The following is a 16,821-nucleotide window of genomic DNA, read 5'->3' on the forward strand; positions in this document are numbered from 1 at the left end:
ATATTTGCAGTATTCTGGATATTGAATATAAGATTTTATATTTTATTGCTTATCTTTATTTTTAGATTATATTATTATACTGGTGTAATATGTGAGATTCTTACTGGGCTGTATAGCTCACATCCCTCCATTTTTTTTTCTCAGAGTTATAGGATGCTCATGATTGACTATGATTTAGATTTACAAATGAGCGGATGTATGGATAGAGTGTCATTGATATCTGATCAGAGGATTGAAAGAATTTAATTATAATTATATAAATTTTATTAATTATTATTGAAATTAGACATTATGGATGTTAAGATTGAAATAAATTATTTTAGGCCTTGCATATTCTTTAGAGCTTGCTCTAAAGAGTGTGCGGCCATCACATATTCGATCTGGATGTTTGATGTGGGATAATCCTAAAAAGAAAATCAATCCCAATAATCAAGCTCTCTTCTATCCATCAACAACAAATCACGTCCGGCCAGGGGCTCATTATTCTCAGGACAGACAGTATAGTTGCCTATACTCTGCTCAGGAGGCGTGATTGATTGATACGAGACTAAAGTGAGATCAATCTAAATGATACAGATGAATGCCATTCGAGAGATCAGTAAATAATTAGCAATAGAAAATTTCATAAACAGATAGCAGAAATTAAACATGCTCACGAGTAAATGCAAAAAAAGAAATAAGAATGGAACGAGAGAAAATAAAACATTAAACCCGTGAGAAAATCTAAGAAGATGATAAGAATCCGAATCGTGGTAGTTAAGAAACTACTCTGATTATGACTCTTAATCTTTTAACCAAACAGATCCATCGATAAAGAACTAGGTCTTTACCAACATCGGATTAAAAAAAAAATCAAAGATCAACTGTTAAGGAACGAAGGTCCTTGACAGCATATGATCTGTAGAATAAGAAATCACTCCTCTCAGTACGACAGATGAAAATTTTGGAGGAGACAGATCTTCTCTTGACGGAATAGGCTTGCGTGGGTAGATGGTGGAGTCGATCAAAGTCGTAGGAACACTGAATCTTAAGTAGAAAGAATAGGATAGAAAGTGGGCCTCACACCCTCCCCTTGTGGGGAGATTTTGGGTCTCACACCCTCTCCCTCTCGGAGCGATTGACACAAGTATTTGTGGAGTTTGTAAAATCATTCATTGTCTTTTTTCATGAAAGATACAAGGATTTATATAGGACTCTAAGGGTCCTGTTTGTTTAGGAATCTCTTATCTTTACAAGGAAGAAATCAACCCTCCACAAAAAAGTAAAGCATTATAATCTACCATAGGAAAGAAATCAACCTTCAACAAAATAAGTAAGTAGCCAAGAACTCTTAAGGAATTCTAAGGAAGAAATGGAACTCCATATGGGTGCTTGATGCTTGACACAACTTGGCATGAGCACGGCACATGCTGGCATGCATATTTCTTCTCTTGGCATGTGGAGAGTGGTGGCTCCAAAGGTGACGTGGACAAATCCAAGTATGGCCCTATGGACCCAAAGCCAAATGCATTAAAATTTATTGACTGAAAATAAATAACTGAAGTAGAATCAATTTAATGATGCTTCTTCGATCCAAATCGAACTTAAATCATGTTGTCGATTTTTGATGGCTCTGGTGTCCGCACCAATTCTCTCGGGGTGGGAAGAACTCGACCCTGTCGAGTGTGGGTCGATTCCGCTCTGGTGACGCTCAAGTAGATCGGGATCAATGCGTTGCAGCTCTTCTCGAGTGATCCAGGTATCTTCAGACTCCGGTCGACCTCGCCATCTGACCAGATACCGCTGATAGCCTCGACTCCGGGTGGAAAGGATCTGCTCATCCAAAATTCTCTCAATCTGATCGTGTTTTGCTGACATTTTGGCTGGTGGACACTCAGGGATAGGTTCGCTCTCAAAGGTTGGTTCAGGCTCAAATGGCTCACTAGGTATCCGAGTTGGTTTTTTATAGGCGACAAGATCTGTAATGTTAAAAGTAGAGCTAATTCCAAAATCAGAAGGTAGGTCCACAACATACGCATTTGATCCGATTTTCTTTATGATCTTAAACGGACCTGCTCCTCGGCATATAATTTCTTTACGGTTCGGGGGGAAACCGTTCAGGCCTCAATCGAACCATCACATAGTCTCCCTCTGTAAATTCTTGAACACGTCGATGAGAATCTGCATTCTGTTTATAAACTTTATTACTCATACTAATTTTTTTACTGATCTCTTTATGCAGACTCTTGACATGCTGTGCAAATGACTCTGCAGATTCAGAAATCCTAGCATGCATGGGTAGTGGGATGAGGTCTATTGGTTTTCTAGGTTGATATCCATGAACTACTTTAAAAGGACGCATGCCAATGGACCTATTAACAGAGCTATTATATGCAAATTCGGCTCGAGGCAGCAAAAGATCCCACTTACCCATATGTTCCCCTATCAAGCAACGCAAAAGATTTCCAAGACTTCTATTAACCACTTCGGTCTGACCGTCTGTTTGCGGATGATAGGCAGAAGAAAACTTTAGTTTTGTGCCTAAAAAATGCCATAGGGTTTTCCAAAAGTAGCTCATAAATCTAACATCCCTATCAGAAATAATGGTTTTAGGCAATCCATGTAGTCTAACAATCTCATCAAAGTATATCCTTGCAACTTTCGACGCATCAGACGTTTGGCAACAGGGCAAGAAATGGGCCATTTTTGAAAATCTATCTACAACCACTAGAATAGAATCATGCTTCCTAGCTGTCCTAAGTAATCCCAAAACAAAATCCATACTAACATCTTGCCAAGGATAGTCTGGTATAGGTAAGGGTGTATATAAGCCGATGTTTTATTTTCTCTACTTGGCCATGGCACATGTTCTACATTGGGCAACAATTCGGGCGACATCTCTTTTCAAGCTTGGCCAAAAGAACTGGGCTTCTACCAACTCTATAGTTTTATTCCTGCCAAAGTGTCCAGCTAATCCTCCAGCATGTAATTTTCAAACTAAAAAATCTCTTAAAGATGTACGGGGGATACACAGCCTAGTTTCTCTAAATAGGTAACCATCCTGAAGGGTATATTCACTACGTTCTCTAGATGGCCCCTTACGTAAAGCGGTAAGTATGTCATCAAAATCTGGACACTCCTCATAATTTTCTTTAACCTTATCAAAACCAACAACTTCTATACTAACGGTGGACAGCAAAGTATGACGACGACTCAGGGCATCAGCAGCACGATTCTCTACACCTGCACGGTGTTTCAAAACAAAAGTATAGGCTTGCAAAAACTCGACCCACCTACCGTGTCTATGATTCAATTTCTTTTGAGAATTCAAGAATCTAAGGGCCTCATGATCAGAGTACAAAATAAATTCTTGCAGTAGTAGGTAATGCCTCCAATATCTTAAAGCTTGAATTACCGCATAAAACTCCTTATCATAGGTAGAATACTTGAGTTTAGAATCGTTAAGTTTCTCGCTAAAGTATGCTACCGGATGACCTTCTTGACTAAGGACACCACCAATCCCAACTCCAGACGCATCGCACGCTACTTCAAAAACATTAGAAAAATCAGGGAGACGTAAGATTGGGGCATGAGTCATCTTATCCTTAATGTCTAAAAAGGCTCTATTGGCTGCCCTAGTCCATTCAAAATTTTCCTTTCTAATGCAGTCAGTGATGGGAGCGACTATGGTGCTAAACCCTTTTATGAACCTACGATAAAAGGTTGCTAATCCATGAAAACTCCGCACGTCATGCACACTCTTGGGCACCGGCCACTCAACTATTGCTCTAATCTTTTCAGGATCAGCAGATACACCATTGGGGGTAACAACAAAACCTAAAAAGATGATATGGTCTGTCATAAAAGCGCACTTCTTAGGATTAACATACAAGCTTTCTGCTTTAAGAACTTGACACACTCTTTGGAGGTGATCTAAATGGTCTTCCCTAGTTCGACTATAGATCAAAATGTCATCAAAATATATGACTACAAATACTCCTATAAATGATCGTAGTACTTGGGTCATCAACCTCATGAAGGTACTAGGGACATTAGATAATCCAAATGGCATCACCATCCACTCATATAAACCATTTTTTGTCTTGAAAGCAGTTTTCCACTCATCTCCCGGTCTAATCCTTACTTGATGGTAACCACTCTTAAGATCGATCTTAGAAAAGATAGTGGATCCGGCCATCATATCTAACATGTCATCTAATCTAGGGATGGGAAAGCGGTACTTAATGGTGATCTTATTAATGGCACGGCTATCTATGCACATCCTCCATGTACCATCCTTCTTTGGAGTCAGTAGTGCAGGAACTGCGCAAGGACTCAAACTCTCCCTCACAAATCTTTTTTTTATCAGCTCTCCAACTTGTCTTTGTAGCTCGGCATGCTCATTAGGGTTCAACCTATAGTGGGGTAAGTTGGGTAGGGTAGATCCAGGAACTAAATCAATGGCATGTTGAATGTTTCTCATAGGCGGTAAGTAATCTGGAAGATCCTCAGGAAAGACATCATGAAACTCAGTAAGAAGGCTAGCTACTTCCTTAGGATAATCCACCTTAGAATCCTCACGAACTTCTCTAGCAACGAGCATCCAAACTGGTGATCCTTCACTCATGATCGTCTCTAATTCTTTAGCACCTATCAGATTGAGGCTTTTCTTCTTAAGATTTTCTTTTGGTCCATCGCCTATCTTTCTATTAGTAGCCTTAGGTGGAGAAGGATTAATCGTGATCTTCTTACCCTGATGAGTAAAGCTGCAGGAGTTGGTACGGCCATAAATCGTAACATCATTGTCGAATAGCCAAGGCCGACCTAATATGATACTTCCGACTTCCATGGGTAAGATATCGCATCACACATGATCATGATAGGAATGAAGCTGGATGGGCACACGGCATCTAAATTTGATGAGAATAGAGGAGGAATCAATCCAAGACACACGGTATGGACTAGGATGATCTACAGGAGTTAATCCTAATCGCTTAACCGTGTCGGTGGAGATGGCGTTGATACAGCTACTGCTATCAATGATCACCTTACAAATTTTATCGCCAAATTTTATGAAGGTATGAAAAATAGAGGTCCTACGCCAGTCTTCACTTTCCTTAGTTTGGGCTAGGACATACCTAACGACTCCAAGCCTAAGGTCTGACTCAGGTGTGGCATAACCTAGGATGTCCTCAGTACTCTCAAATTGCTCGGCTAAATCTGGATCAGCTTCATAAACTTCCTCCTCCATATTTTCTAGAGTTTCTCCTTCTAATTCTTCTACGAATAATGATCGGTTGGGGCATTGTGCAGCAAAGTGACCGTAACCATGGCACTTGAAGCAATGAGATCGAGAACTACTTCCTTTTGATAACTCTCCTATAGCTCATTTTTCTTTATCTTCTTTTCTCCCAATAGGATTTGTAAGTGGAGGTCCGTTACTAGGAGTTTGATTAATATTAGGTCTCGATCCAGAAGGGGTTACTCGGTTGGGTTCAGGACGACGGAGAGTCGAATATCTAGAAAATCTTTCAAAATCTAAGGCAAGTTGATAAGCTTGTTCCAACGTGGTTACCTCTCGCAGAAAGAGCTCACGCTGAATATCCTCTCGTAATCCAGCTCTAAATCTAGATAAGGTAACAACTCTATCTTCAGCTACTCCACATCTCATGAGGTATTCATCAAATCTCGTGATATACTCGGTGACTGATCTATTCCTTGAGTAAGCCTCTGCCATTGATCTAAAAGTCTTTATTGGTAAGAGGTGGGGAGGTACTTCTCTCTGAGTTTTTCTTTCATCTCATCCCAGGTTTCTATCGGATCTTGTCTTCTCTGATTGAGAAGACGCTCAACACTTTTCCAATAAAGTCGGGCTTGCCTCACCAATTTCATTCTAGCAAACCTAACTCTCCTTGCTTCAGACATTTCGTACCATCCAAAATAGTGGTCCATACCTGATTCCCAATCTAGATACTCTCTCGGATCTAGACAACCATCAAAATTTGGGGCTTCGACTTTCACATTCCTAAGAATATGCTCATCTTGATCGAACTGGTTATGGTGCGGGCGTGCCCCTATAGGTCGATCAAGTTCTAGATTCCTACCTCTTTGTCCTATAGGTAGTCGGAGAGACTCAGGTTCAGGTTGTTTCTGCCTAGCTTCTTCTAATACCACTATTCTCTCATCCATGGCTTTCATAAAATTTTTCATGTCATCAAACTTTTCAGTCAGAGCATTAATGATGGCTGCTATATTGGGATCCATATTGGATTGGATGGGAAAGTAGGACGTTGATACCAGGTACCTGATCTAGTGGTCATGCAACTCTAAGATGCAGAAATAAGGTGCAATAAAAAATTAAAATGCTTGAAAGTAAAGTACGAAATTTAGAGTGCGAAAATTTAACTTGCGAAAATTTAAATTGCTGAATTTAAACTAAAGCCCTAATCAACCTGCTCTGATACCAAATTGATGTGGGACAATCCTAAAAAGAAAATCAATCCTAATAATCAAGCTCTCTTCTGTTCATCAACAATAAATCACGTCCGACCAGTGGCTCATTATTCCCAGGACAGACAGTATAGTTGCCTATACTCTGCTCAGGAGGCGTGATTGATTGATACGAGACTAAAGCGAGATCAATCTAAATGATACAGACGAATGCCATTCTAGAGATCAGTAAACAATTAGCAATAGAAAATTTCATAAACAGATAGCAGAAATTAAACATGCTCACGAGTAAATGCAAAAAAAGAAATAAGAATGGAACGAGAGAAAATAAAATATTAAACCCGTAAGAAAATCCAAGAAGATGATAAGAATCCGGATCGTGGTAGTTAAGAAACTACTCTGATTAGGGCTCTTAATCTTTTAACCAAACAGATCCATCGATAAAGAACTAGGTCTTTACCAACATCGGATTAAAAAAAAAAATTAAAGATCAACTGTTAAGGAACAAAGGTCCTTGACAGCATATGATCTGTAGAATAAGAAATCACTCCTTCTCTCAGCACGACAGATGAAAATTCTGGAGGAGACAGATCTTCTCTTGACGGAATAGGCTTGCGTGGGTAGATGGTGGAGTCGATCCAAGTCGTAGGAACACTGAATCTTAAGTAGAAGGAATAGGATAGAAAGTGAGCCTCACACCCTCTCCTTGTGGGGTGATTTTGGATCTCACACCCTCTCCCTCTCGGAGTGATTGACACAAGTATTTGTGGAGTTTATAAAATCATTCATTGTCTTTTTTCATGAAAGATACAAGGATTTATATAGGACTCTAAGGGTCCTGTTTGTTTAGGAATCTCTTATCTTTACAAGGAAGAAATCAACCCTCCACAAAAAAGTAAAGCATTATAATCTACCATAGGAAAGAAATCAACCTTCAACAAAATAAGTAAGTAGCCAAGAACTCTTAAGAAATTCTAAGGAAGAAATGGAACTCCATGTGGGTGCTTGATGCTTGACACAACTTGACATGAGCACGGCACATGCTGGCATGCATATTTCTTCTCTTGGCATGTGGAGAGTGGTGGCTCCAAAGGTGACGTGGACAAATCCAAGTATGGCCCTATGGACCCAAAGCCAAATGCATTAAAATTTATTGACTGAAAATAAATAACTGAAGTAGAATCAATTTAATGATGCTTTTTTGATCCAAATCGAACTTAAATCATGTTGTCGATTTTTGATGGCTCTGGTGTCCGCACCAATGTTGGATTCGGGGCGTAACAGAATGATGTCAGAGCTTAGGTTTAAGATCACTAGAGACTGTGACACAAGTGATATCAAAATTTTAAGATTATAATCAATAAAATATGATAAATAATATCAAAGCTTATGATTATGATCATTAAGGATGTGATAGAATGATATTAGAGTTTAGATTATGATTACTAGAGAATATGACTTAAGTGGTATTTGAGCTTAAGGTTATAATTATTCAAAATTATGACTTTAGTGATATTTGAACTTGAGGCTATGATCATGAGGAACATGATAGACATAAAAAAAATGATTCAATATTTGAATTTTGAATTAATAGATACTATGATAAAATTTATGCATAAGTGGCATATGATGTCTATAATAGAATTGACGAATTATATCTTAGATTTTAATGAGTAGGATTGATCTGAGTATGAGAAGTATTGACCTTGAAATGAAGTGGGAGGTATTGATATGTTATGTTGGGTAAACTCGATGACTTTAGAATGCTAAACTTATATGGATGGAGATCATAATAATTTTTTTGATTTTGATGTTAATTGTTTGATCATTATAAATTTTTGAATTTATCAAAAGGAAGTTAGTTAGAATGTGGTCTAAGAAAAAATTATATTATACGAAAAAAAAATATTTTTGAATGTTGAACATATAAGAAAATCATATATGAAACTTGAAATTAGATTAAAATAATAATAATAATAATAGTAATATATACTTAAATTTTATTATAAAAATATGAGATATATGTCTTGGTAAAATCTTTGGTTATTCAAAATATCATATTTGGATCTAATTTCTTGATCTTTCAAGTTGCATTGAATTTCAAATCAAAAAAATTATTTTTCTAAGTGGATTTAAGGTATTTTGATATTGTTATTAAATGAATAAGAAAATTAATTTTGTTAGAGTATGATATATACATTATAATGAAAGCTTTAATAATTCATATTACCATTTTGGATTAGATTTTTTAATTTTTTTTGTGATTGTTGAAGATAGTGAAGTGTATTAATTATTCAAGTCAAAGTTTAGATTTCTGGATTGATCTAAGATATCTTGTTATTGTTAAATTTTGAATGACTTATATAAAGGATAATATTTTGTATGGATTTATCTATTAATACAAAGGGTTGTGATGAAGGGAGCTTTATAAAAAATAACTAAGTTGATTCTATTTACAAAGATGCTTACTTGAGTTCTTCTAGTTTGTTCAAGTTGGAGTTAATTCTTTTGCAAAGAAAGGTTGGTTTGAAAATTGTCTAAATGATTGTAAGGTAAATCAAAGATTGACATAAATTAGTTCTAGATATATTGGATTCTTGAGGAGTGGTGAAGCTTATGTAACGATTTTAAACATAGAAAGTGGATGAAGATTTAATTTTGATACACTATGCTCAAGGGATAGTAAAAATAAAGAAACTATATAATTTTTATCTAATATACAAAGATATATTTATCTTTTGATAAATCTATATAATTTGATAAATTAGGATCAGAATGCGTAGTAAAAGTATGGTGAATTAAATTGACTAAAAATATTAATCCTTTAAATCAAAAGATATTGTGATGGAATACATTAGTTGTAAATAAGGAAGAATTTTATTAATAATGAAAGGATGCTACTAATATTTTTGACCTAATTTGATCATAGCCGTGCAATTTTTGCTAGTAGGTTATTTCATTACAGATAATGTCAAGAAACCCTATATATATCTCAAGGTTTATTATTAATAGCTTGATAGTTCTTTTATTAGCTCAAATGTAAAATTCTTGACACAGATCTCATATTTTTAAAATTTAAAATTGTTATTCGAACTGACATAGAAGGTTAAGATTTTTTTAAGATAAAATTTTACTTATTAAATTTATTGAAAGGTCAAAAGAAGAAAAAAATTGATGATTGTGAAGAGCCCCCGATGATCGGCCTTTATTTATTTTCTATCACAGAAAGTCTGAGATAATTATAAATTTTAAATGAAATGTATTAGATAAATAACTGTGGTATGTTAATATAAGTTTAAAATATTACTGTTCTTCAAAAAAATTAAGAAATCAATAAAAATAGATGAATTTAAGATTTTAAATAATTTTGTTATAACAAAATCATGAGAAATAAATAATATGTAAGATATTATCGGAAGCGTTAGAATGACATGATGAATGTATATTTTTTAGAATACATCTCACATAACATAACTTAATTTTGAAGATAATATTATTTTAAGGGAAAGAGAATATAATAACCCATCTCAAAAAAAAAATTAAGAAGAAGACTCTGTTAAGGAGTCTTCTTCTTTCTAAGCGACTTCCAAACGGAGTCAAAAATCACCATCGGGAAGGAGTCAAACTCCTCCCCTTTGGCCCTATTAAAGGGGAGGGTTCTTCCCTCTTCCTCTCATCAAGAATCAAGGACAATCTGAGGAAGATCGTTGGAGTTTGCTTTCCGAGAAACCTTCATCGTGTTTGTGGGAATCACAACTAATCCTCACTGAAAAATCTAAGGTAAGAATCCAACATCTTTTGATTAGCCTTCCTCTCCCTCTTTTGCACTCTTTAGAAGCTCAGATTCTGACCGACTATCGTCAGATTCTATTAGAAAAATTGAACTAGAAGATCCCCTATTTTTCCATGTTGTTTTTATTTTTCTCATCACTAGTTGCTGTCGCCGATCACTGGACCCAGCCGCTTGGTGTCATCAGGGACTGCCCCACCGACCTGAGTGGTGGTCAGCTGGGGGAGGGTCTCTTCATCGGGAACAAGGGGGAGCAAGAGCTCGCCTATTCTGTAAAAGAAAAGAAGGAAGAGAGGGACGCGGGTTCCCTCTCCCGTGAAAGAAGAAGGAAAAAAAAAGAGAGAAAAGAGAAGAAGAAGAAAAAGAAAAAAAAAGAAGAAAAAAAAAAGAAAGAGAAAAAAAATAAAAGAAAAAAAATTAAAAAAAAAGAGAGAGAGAGGATTTTTTCTCTCCTTCTCTCTCTAAGGTCTCTCTCTTTCTCTCTCTAACTGTATCATGGATCCTAGGACAAATTTGAGATGACAATAAGGTGACCTAAAATTACTTCAAAATTCGTACAGTATGTTGGATTCTAGCCCGATCTTTATTCAAAATTTATAGCATCTGATCATAGTTAATCTATATTGAATCACCCTGATATGACCTCTGATGATCTCAATCATGATTGCCTCTTCTGAAGGATATGAAGATTCTCCCCACTTTCTCTCTCTATTTTTTTCTCTAAAATTTTTTCTTTCTTCATGGATTTTTTCTCTCTAAAAGTCTTATAGACTAGTGGAGAGTTTAGATACTTAGACAAATCTCAATTTTGGTTAATCCTATAAGAGGTCCTGGATTTATGTTATTAAGATCATTTATCCGTAATTTCTTAATATATAATTTTTATGTTTGATCATGGCCATGTAGAGATGCGACTATCTATATAAGATGTTGAGTGAAATATCTTATTTTTGAAATTCGTAAATCAAAGAGTTTGTTGATTCTTATACTTGGATCAATCACCGATAGAGATAAGAATCTTTGTACATGATCATCATTATATATATGTTATTTTATCATTGGTCTTGTATTATTGATTTTGCATCGTTAAATTTATGATTGATGAATTTGTTATGTTTGAGACACCATTATTTGTTTATATAATTTTTAAATATAAGTATGTTATATCAATATATATGTATCATATTGATGGCATGATTATATGGGTATGATATATTTATCTTGATCACACTGTAAATTGAAATTGATTAATGAAGTTAAAATATTATAATTTTATAAAAATAAAAAATAATAATTTGGACTAGCCTCGTCATGTGGAATAGTCCGTCAGTAGTTTATGCCTGAAACAATCTGTCAGGAGCTTATGCTTGGGACAGTCTCCACGGACTTATACGTAGATCGGCGACTAAGAGCTCATGTTTGGGATAGTCCGTCAAGAGTTTATGCCTAGGATAGTTTTTCACGAACTTTCATACGTAGGACAACCAGCCAAGAGCTCATGCCTGGGATAGTTTATGAGTAGAAATTTGTTCGGATGGAGACTGAGGTATAGACTTGGTTAGTCCAAAGCTAGAAAGAAAAAGGTTAAAGATCATATGATTATGAAAAAAGAAATGGAAGACAAGATATAAAACAAATGCTGAATAAAAGTATTTCACCCATTAACATATGATGATGCATCTCTTTTGACAAGACAGATAATTTATGGATATTTTCAGTATTCTAGATATTGTATATAAGAATTTATATTTTATTGCTTATCATTATTTTTAAATTATATTATTATACTGATGTGATATATAGGATTCTTATTGGGCTGTAAAGCTCACACCCCTCTATTTTTAGAGTTACAGGATGCTCATGATTGGCTATGATTTGAATTTGCGAGTGAGCAGATGTATGGATAGAGTGTCATTGATATGTGATCAGAGGATTGAAGGAATTTAATTGTAATTATGTAAGTTTTATTAATTATTATTAAAATTAAATATTATGGATGTTGAGGTTGAAATAATTATTTTAGACTTTGTATATTTTTTAAGGCTTGCTCTAAGGAGTATGCGGCGATCACATATCGACCCAGGTATTGGGTTCGGGGTATGATAGGGTGAAGGTGTGGAGATGAGGAGTGGCACCAACGATGGCCCCGGCACCATGCTGGAGCTCGATAACGAGCCACCGCATGGCCTTGCTCATCCGCTCGAGGCAGACAACGCTGATGGACGAGATCCCAGAAGCGGCAGGGGGGCGAATGGGGGCGGTGCGGGTGGCCTCATCGACGAGGCACTCGCAGCCAATCCACTCCTTCATGAACTCGACGAACTCCTCAGCCTAGTTGTAGGAGATGCTGAAGAGCTCCCAACGCTACTTGAAGAGCTCAAGAGCGACGTTGGTGGCGGCCGACTTCGGGCCGTCAGACTGCTCCTTGACCTCTAGGGCACCAGCTACCGCGACGACGAACTCTTGGTAGGCGATGCTCAGCACCTCCATTGTGATCTCCTTAAATGAAGTCTGAGCGAGGGATCGAGGAGGAGGGTGTGTTGGGGGACAAAATGCCCGCAAAGGGTTCGTATCCAAATAAACAGAGAGGAGGGGGCATGGAAGGGTGGCGGACACGGCGCCAGGGGGGAGGGACTGTGGGGTGCGAGCGCAAGGGCCAGGATCGGGGAGGGCGGGGGTCGCCTGGGGTCGGGGGGGTGGGTTTGGTTCGAGGCTAGATTTTTTTTAATTTTTATAAAATAATATTTTAATATAAAATAATATTTACTATCTATATTTTTTTAATGATAATTTTTTAAAAAATTTAAATATATTATTATTATATTTAATTTTTATTTAATATCAATTTTTAAAATAATTAATTTTTAAAAATTTTAGTTAAAAATAAAAATAAAAATTTAAGTTGACTTCGATTTCTATCTATATCACCTAAACAACAATAATGAGAATCATCCATTTCGATTCCGATTCTAGTTACGAACTAAACACTTTAGAGGATTTGGCTATTTCGATTCCGATTCTAATCTATTCCGATTCCTATTCCGATTCTGATTTTGATCGCGAACCAAGCACCCCTTAAATACAGTGTTGTTAAATCATCAGAGATCAGATTGTTTTTAGACGGGGATTACTAATGATTTAAGATGACTGTAGTAATTCTATTTGGGTAACCAGATAGTAATCGAACACCTCCCTTGAACTAGATATCAAACAATTTTATAAATTTCAAGCTTTTAGTCGCACAAACTCCTAACAATGAGTCCATTTGGATTTCTTGAAGGCAATGGTCATGCATGTCATGCTGGTTGAAACGTTTTCAAGAGAATGATTGGTGGGGTAGTCTTAATTTATTTTCACATGCTAATGTCTCCAAAAAAAACAAAGAAACTAAACTCTTCAATCTATGAGCTGAAACTCACTTTTGTTCGTGCATCAAGTCTTAAGAAAAATAAATTAGAAGTTGGTCATGAATTATGCAGTAAACGCACATATTTCCTATATTGTAAGGTCCAAAAACCCCACACAACTGGGTATGGCATTCACTTATAAGAGAGCACAGACGGACGGCCATGATGCAAGATGCTGTAGGTACTGAGAATTATTTCCTCGGGAATCATTGCCTTTGTATATGGTGCCTTCTATTATTGGTGCTTGCCCTGCACTACCGTATGTGCATCCCGGAACGCAGTATAATGGTGGTGTCAGATTTATGGCGAAATAGTCGGTCCCCAACTGCATTTACACAACTTTTTGCTGGTGAGTTTTTAAGTGTTGTGTCCTTTCCTGGAACAAAATTAGATAACCATTTCCTCACATATGTAGCATGCCATCATGCAGTCTAATTATTTTCTTTACTGCTGCCAGATTTGCAGCAAAATATATAGTTGGTTGCTTTCAATCTGCTGTAGTCTAAATGTTGTTCTCTGGTGTAGTGCCCTGTGCCTCTCAATATTTTGTCCTCAAACAGGTGACAACATGCAGCAGGATTCTGCCTCATGTTCCACTCCTGTGAATACTAAAGAAAATCTCTTTATACCTCCCAAGCTTCACTCAACCAAATTACTCATGAAGCAGAAGGAATGTTACAAGTCTTCCTACATGAAAATCTGCTTTTCCCCCTTTATCTTCAGATTAATATACAATTACACATACTCTCCAGGCTTTTTGAGGCCCTGCATGGATTGCAAATGTCTTTATTTATTCAAATTCTGAAACACAAATGATGACCTGCAAGAAAGCTAATAAGTTATGAAATAATGATTAAAATTCATAGCTCTTATTTTTTCAATGTAATTAAACAGAATAAAGTAGAGCTTTTAGCTATACATAATTTTCTCACTACATGCTATCTGAATCACACAACACAACAACAGACAAAACAATGAACATAGCCAAAGCTCCACAAAACTAATCTCATATAAGATAACTTGGAATTACATATACAGCTTAAAGCATGACATATGAATAAGCCAGTTCGAGCAGAGAAGCAATATGAGAGCTTGTGAGTTGACTTCTGAAAGTGTTGCTCGGTCTGGAACTTGGGAGAGATCAAACCTTTCAAACATCATCATTTGATGCTTAAAATGTTATATGAATTGCACCATATCAGCTATCCATTTGCTTTCTTCACCTAGAAGGTCCGTTGACGTTGGTATTGCTCTCGTACCCGCTACTATCGCCCGATTCAGTCACTGGCTTTTCTAACAAACTTGTTTTCTCATGAGGGCTGCTTCTATATGTTCGTCCGGTGCGCCGTTCCTGAGGTAACAAGAAAAGAAATTACCTTGACATGAATAGCATTTTGTTTCTTGCTTACACGCAAACATCACTGCAGAAGAAAAGAGAATTAACAAACCAATAGTATAAATAAGAATCAAAGAAAACCTTCACATGAGAAGAAACCAAGAAAGCTAACTAGATGACCAAAATTGGAATACGACAACATAATTCCAATTTATGACGCCAGGAATGAAAATTATAGGCTGACATGAGAAATTTATGACTCCTTGTGATATACAGGCTAATGTTCCATGTGATGGAAAAGGCAAACTACAAATTAATTCATAGCTAAGCATCTTCCAGTGCCAAAGGAACACCAAGAAGATGTGAAGTTTAGCATCCTCAAGTTTCTAAACACTAGGCATCAAATCAAAAAATTCAAAAGCCTTTCCACATAAACAGTAGAATAGAAAAAACTAAGGAAAAAAAACATCCAGATGCATACTGCTTCTAATGCTCATGAGAAGGTACCAAACTAGTGGTTTAAACTTTAAACATAAACCAGCCCCAAGAGAAAGCAAACAATTCAATACCGGAGCACGAGGCTGCATGGCTGCCAAGAGGGTTAAGAAATTGATATTGAGTTAATGGCAGAAAGGTCTATGATTTCAACTCCGAAACACCGAGAAGAGATAAATAATTTTTTAGTGCAAAGGGCTTAGTGGCAATGGATTTTGACCAAATGGCGTGAGTTGGACTTACATCTCGATATGGAAAATCATCAACTTCAAGCATGTGTATCACATGCCCCATCTTCGGCTTTTCTGTGCATCAGGATCCGCACAACGCAGAGCTACTAGAAGAGCTCTTTTCAATGCCCTTGAAGAAGGTTTTTCCGGCAATTTAGGATCCAAAACCCCTTCAGTCAACTAGATTAACCTGAAAAACTCCGAGCAGCTTGATAAATAGACTTCCAATATAATGCAAGTAAATGCACTTTGACGTACACTAAACAAACTTCTGGTATGAAGTAAATCCATACTAACCTCTACTGGAGGCCCGCTGCAGTCGACTGGGTTTCGACCAGAAATGATTTCCATAATAAGAATCCCAAAACTATACACATCGCTCCTCTCATTCAACATACCAGCACTAGCATACTCGGGAGCAACATAACTACCACAGCAGAAACAAGCAATAACATTCCCCTCATTTCTCATGACCAGCTTAGAATTCTTATGTTAATAAATAAAAACATATGATAGCTAAAAGAACTATGCTTGAAGTAAAAACTGACCCAAATGTTCCCATCACTCTTGTCGTTACATAGCTCCTTTCTGACCCCAGGAGCTTGGCAAGCCCAAAATCTGAAACCTTGGGATTCCACTGCTTATCAAGCAAAATGTTGCTCGATTTAATATCCCGATGAACTACCTTCGGTTCCAACCCCTCATGGAAGTACGTTAAGCTGCATGCGGCATTTGGATTTCAAATCAAGAAACAGGATTAGAATTAACAATTAAGCTAGTATTGTAAGCAGAAGAAAAGGTGTACCCTTTTGCTGTTCCAAGTATAATATTCATGCGAATATCCCACGTGAGAGGGCTGCAAGGTCCAACTTCACCATGAAGCCACTGTTCTAAGTTCCAGTTATCAACATACTCATAAACCAGCATCCTAAGAGGCACAACGACACCAAGAGTAAATAAAAGACTGATCCTCTCAAATGGCCATGCAAAAACTTCGAAAACAACTGCACTACCTCTGTGTCATAAACCAAGGCATTCTTCTCATCAAAGCTTGTCAAAACTCAACTCTGTTTTATTGCTTATTTTAAGCATTGTGAACTATATGCAAGGTTGAGCTGAAGTTCTGTGCGCATC

At 36.7% G+C, this 16,821-nt stretch overlaps 1 pseudogene; it reads right to left on the bottom strand.

Annotated features, from left to right (window-relative positions):
• Window positions 1–12,583: 12,583 nt before the first annotated feature.
• Window positions 12,584–16,614, bottom strand: LOC105038090 (probable serine/threonine-protein kinase At1g01540; annotated as a pseudogene).
• Window positions 16,615–16,821: the final 207 nt, after the last annotated feature.

This window comes from Elaeis guineensis, chromosome 1 (assembly GCF_000442705.2).
Source record: "Elaeis guineensis isolate ETL-2024a chromosome 1, EG11, whole genome shotgun sequence".
NCBI lineage: Eukaryota > Viridiplantae > Streptophyta > Magnoliopsida > Arecales > Arecaceae > Elaeis > Elaeis guineensis.